Source organism: Tiliqua scincoides, chromosome 8 (assembly GCF_035046505.1).
Source record: "Tiliqua scincoides isolate rTilSci1 chromosome 8, rTilSci1.hap2, whole genome shotgun sequence".
In the NCBI taxonomy this organism is placed as follows: domain Eukaryota; kingdom Metazoa; phylum Chordata; class Lepidosauria; order Squamata; family Scincidae; genus Tiliqua; species Tiliqua scincoides.
Window position 1 is genome coordinate 26050912 of NC_089828.1, and position 5480 is coordinate 26056391.

General features: G+C 45.0%; 1 pseudogene; it reads left to right on the top strand.

The window, feature by feature from the left end:
• Positions 1 to 4369: 4369 nt before the first annotated feature.
• LOC136659564 (5S ribosomal RNA) lies at positions 4370 to 4489 on the top strand (annotated as a pseudogene).
• Positions 4490 to 5480: the final 991 nt, after the last annotated feature.

Genomic DNA, 5480 nt, shown 5'->3' on the forward strand with positions numbered 1-5480 from the left:
GATTGGCAGGATGTATGAAGCCTTTGGATCAACACTCTGTTTACATGGGCAATGCTTATCACTCCATACCTACTTCCTGTGTCACAACACACACACACCCTGAAATTCTGAACAGCAGAGGTGCCTCTGATTATTTTGCTCTGCAACCATGAGGCTTTGTGGCTTAAATTAAATTTGTGGCAACCTGCTTTGTGGCTTAAATTAAAATTTGTCATTCTCACAATGTTCATCTCTATGCTAAGCATGTTTTCTGCTTATACCGTAAAGTCAGGAGTGCTGTGGGGTTGGGGGGGGAGGACACAGTATCACAGCTTGTGAACAGCTGGAGTAAGGGGAAGATACCACAAGAGACTTCATGTAGAAAATCCAAATGGTGTCCTCCCCAGTACCACCACGGTGATAAAAATATAATCCTAATATATAGTATTTGTATAATGCTTTCTTAATGCACCTCTACTCCCTTCAGTGTCTGAAGGGCTCCAAGCATGAGCATCCATACCTATTCATACCTATACCTATAGTCATACCTATGGAACTAGGCTAGGTCCCAGTCACTACCTCTCACATGTATTACCTGGTTGTAGTCCTTAGAATAAGTAAGAACTATTACACCCATAGTACTGATAAAGACTGAGGCTGAGAGAGAGGGTGACTTGTCCAATGTCACCTAGAAAATCTGTGACAGAGCTGAGATTCAAATCAGGGAAGTACTTAATCACAGCTCTGCCCTTCAGCCACTATGCTATGCCAATTCTTTTTTAATAAGACATTTGACAATTCATTAGGAGGACAGGAGGTTCTTTCCTTAGGGCAGGAGGTCTGGGCTAGAGGGTAGAGCCTGTGTTTGCCTGAAGATAACATCCGTAGGTCACCAGTTCAAGGCCACCAGCACCGTGAATGGTGAGACCTTGAAGCAGCTGACAAGCCAAGCCAAGTTATTCCACCTGCTCTTTGGTGTGAGCGAAGAAGCGTCATGGCTGCCCTCCATGTGAGAGATGAAGGAGCTGCTTGCCAGCTTGCATGGGAGAAAACTGGAGGCCAGAATGTGATACCAGATCAGAAAGATCCATCTGAAATGTTGTGTGGTTCTTGAAAGATAGTACCTTTCTTCAATTGTAAAAATCCCTATGGGGATTTAGAACAGCCTGCCTTTGTAAACCACCTTGAATAAAGTCTGAGGAGAAATCTGACGACCAAGAAAGGTGGTATATAAATACCTGTATTACTTATTAATTATTATTATTATTATTATTATTATTATTATTATTACCTTGAATAGCCTCTCCAAACCTCCCACTTGGAATAGGCCACATTGCCCTGTGATGACAGGGACAACCTTGGGAGGAAATGAGTCTACACACTGTGATCCTTGTAAGTACCTTATTTGTCTTCAGAGTCAAGAAGACACGCTCAGCAACAGTCGTAACTTCTACACATTGCCATCAAATCCAAAAGGACCCTATTCTGCGGTCTACGGAAGTGCCACAAGCTGTAAATCCTCTGTCCCTGTCTGTCTGGGACGTGCAAAGAAAAATGGAGTATCACTTTGAAACTGAGTTCTTGCAAAACAAAATACTGGTTTTGATTTGTTTCTGAACGAGAAACACCACCACATACATATAAACACACACACACTCCAAAAATCAAGCCACAAATGAAAACCATGTGGAGAATTTCTCCACTGCTGCGTACAAGGCTGAGCAGGAGAAAAGGCTATGGATGCTTTCAGAGCTACAGGAGTAGGTGAAAGGACAAATTAAAGACACATTTTCCCATGGGGTCATTGTGGTGCTGCTCAGAAAGCAAATTGAGAGAGTGATGTTTGGGGCAAGATCAGAGAGCGTATCAAACAAGTGCTGCTATTACCTAGAGGCCGACGCAAGCCCACGATGCAACATTCGACAGATGAAAGCGAGTACCCATGTAACGTTAAGCAAGCTGGCAGTTCCTGTTCTGGTGCAGAATGAACAAGCACCTGCCAGGCCAGACCGGATTCAATGCGAGTCCAGCAACCAGATCCTCTCTCTGAAAATGGTTGTGTTGGTGCAATGGGTAGGTGTACCTGCATGCGCATGCGAATCTTGGCATTTGCATGTGTGCACATGTGAAAATAATAAAATGGGCAAAGAAGCTGCAAGACCAGTTTTATATGCAAGTTCTCCCCATTCTCCAAATCAATATGGCTCTGTGGGCTGCTGGTCCTGTGCCAGCCACTGATCCTGAAGCAGCCCAATGTGACCCTGAACCACTCACTGTGATGTGCAATAGTGATGTCAACATCAGGCGGGAGAGGAGCAGGGCAGGAGCTGACCAAGTTCCAAAACAAGGGGTTGGGCAGGTTATGCCTGCCCGTAAAGAAGAAAGGAGGAGGAGACAAAGAAACAAGACAAGGAGAGAGCCAAGCAGACACGGGAAAGGAGGATCCAGTGGAAGCCAGTAGGGAGAAGGAGATGGAGTAGATGACTGGGAACAGAAGACAGTACCAAAGGGAGGAGGAGGAAGGGAAAAAGGAGCGAAAAACCCACCAGGGCCAGGACACCACCCTGCTTTCCATTGAAGGGATCAAACCTCCCTGTATGTTTATAATGCGCTTGCCATTAAAGCCGATCTTGAAGCACTACTGTCCAAGTCTAGTCCACTTACTGCTTTCTGACTTACAGTCATGGCCCACCAAAACCTCTTTGAAACCAAGCTGCCCCCCTGAGGCAAGGAGGAAGAGTCTCCTATGGTCAAAAGCCCCTTACGTGTGGAACTTTCTTCCTTAAATATTTGGCTGGCTTCAGAACCGGCAAGTCCATCAGGTCAACTGAGAACGTTGCCTCAGGCAGCAGATTGATGGGGGTGCAGTGCTCCTCCTGCTTCCACTACTGCTTTATAAAAATCACAAGGAAGAGCACTTTTACCCACTTCTGTGGTTTTAAGCCTGTGTTCTGCTCCGATTCCTAGAGCGTCAGCGGACTTATTCAGCTCATGAATTTATTTCAGGCTCATTGGGCTGTGCCAAATACTTATGCTGGTTTGGCAAAGAGAAGCCACCCTTGGAGCCAACTTCCCCTTCCACAGATGTATATCCTTGGCTGGAGCATCAAAAGAGAACAAGCAACAATGCTTTTATTCTTTGGTTTTGGTTTTGTTCCGCCTTGGAGCTTGCCCAGTTGACAACCACCACCGCTCTACTGAACGGGATGTACACAAAGACCATCACCTGATGCGCATGCACCACAGTACATCAGATGGTGTGCCCCTTTGACGCTTGCCACCACAGAGTGGGTTGAAAGGTGCAGAGCTGCCCACCCCCCGCCCAGGAATAGCAGCTGAGCAAGCCCAAATTCATCACTGGCAACCAGAGTTCAATATTTTGGCCACTAAGCTGCTCAGGCTGCAGAGGATGAGAGATTCCAGTTTGGCCAAGAGAACAAGCCATTGGGACAGCCTTGGCTTCTGCTGTATACAGAGCATGCCATGATTCAAGGCACAGAAACAGAAAGCAAGAAGACACAAAGAACATGATAACAAACTGTTATTCCTTTAAAGCAACAACCGATCAGGATACAGCTTTTAAGCCTTCTCATTGGGATGGAGCCAAGTGTTTCAATTCTTAGCTCAGCCATCCACTTCACTCTCTTCCTGAAAGGATGCAGTTTGGTTGACATAAGAGCATGTACAGCGCAAGAGAGGAAGGCTCCCATCCTTTTGCAACCTCTTTCCCTCTAGAAAGATGCAAAGTAGGATTGCTACCAGTCTCTCTGCCAAGAAAGGTTATCTTCAAAACACACCTAGCCTCCCCCAAGATGGTGAAGCATCTTAGAGAAGCTCTCTGCCCAGTTGGACAGAAAAACACTCCATCCCCAGCCATATTGCATGAGTAAGGGAAGAGATTAATATTTGATGCCCATAATTTTGCATAAAATGCTGTCGCAGCTGGTTAAATTATCTGCAGTATCTTTCGCTCATTCACGGCTCTCCCTTCTGACAACTAAAAAGGCTGCATGGGGGAAAAAATTGGACACGGCCGAAAGTTATGAAATGATCAACTCTAGCCTGTTCATGCACAGACACTGCACACCACCTACTCAATGTCCTAAACTTGTTCCAAAGACTTTGGGGTCTGATTGAAGATTAGCATGCAACATCCTCTTTGCTGCCCCATAGTTTTTCTCACTTCCAAAAAGCTACAGCAAGCGGGTTCCTTGAAAACATGCTTTCAGTTTGTTTCTGGTTATGTTCTCTCTTTCCCAATGTGTATATACAATAAGTTCTCATTATGCACCAGGGTTAGGTTCCTGGAAACCCTAATGGATAGTAAATTTGAAGATAACAAACCATTGATCCCATGGGATCAATGGGGTTAGGTACAAGAAGTACCCAGGGTATCAGCAACTGTTACCCTGCACATGCCCAATCTCGTCTGATCTTGGAAGCTAAGCAGGGTCAGGCCTGGTTAGTACTTGGATGGGAGACCGCCTGGGAATACTGGGTGCTGTAGGCTTATACCACAGTCTTTCGAGACGGAAGGTTGCCAACCAGGGAGGGAGGGGTACCTTCCCTGCCATCAGAAGAATCTAGCAGAGACCATCGGGAATCCAGCAGAGTATAGCAGGAAGTGCCAAAATACAGTGGTGCCTCGCATAACGAAATTAATCCATTCCGCGAATCCTTTCGTTATGCGAAATTTTCGTTGCGCGAATCACATTTTCCTATAGGAATGCATTGAAATCTAATTAATGCGTTCCTATGGGCAAAAAAGGTCAAAACAAAGTCAAATTTGGTTTACAAAGTGTTTATTATGTGCTCTTTAAAGGCATACATACTGTACAGAGGATTTCTAAAATTTGAAGCATACACGAAATTTTTAATTTTTAAAAAATTCATTATGCGAAGCACGGACCTAAAAAGTTTTCGTTATGCGAAGCAAGGCCAGAAATTTTCGTTATGCGAGTTACCAAACTCAATCGAAAAACTCTTTCATTATGCGAGTTTTTCGCTGCGCGGGGCATTCGTTATGTGAGGCACCACTGTATCTCTGAACACTGCAGAGACTTTCTGGAGGCTGCAGGGACCTTCCGAATGGCACCCACAACCAGCACAGACCCCTTTAAAATGACCAGCGGAAGCTTCTGCTGGCCATTTTAAAGGGGTCAGCTCTGGTCACAGGTACCATTCTGAAGGTCACTGCAGCCTCTGGAAGGTCTCTGCATAGCAGATAATGAGAACAGAGGCACAGATAATAAGAGAAAGTAGCAATTCTGCCGCTCGCAGATTAGTGAATTCACAGATAGTGAATTCACATATAAAGAGAACCGACTAACCCATTACAGCACATTTGCAATTTCTTCTGCCCTTTCAAAGCAAATGAGCAAGGTCAAGCTAGTATTGAAACATTGGATTGTGTCTTGACTATGTGTACCAAAATTTATTTCAATAGCTCAACGCTCAAGGTAGGTGTCCTGTAAGTAAATAATGGCATGCCAAGAAGTGCG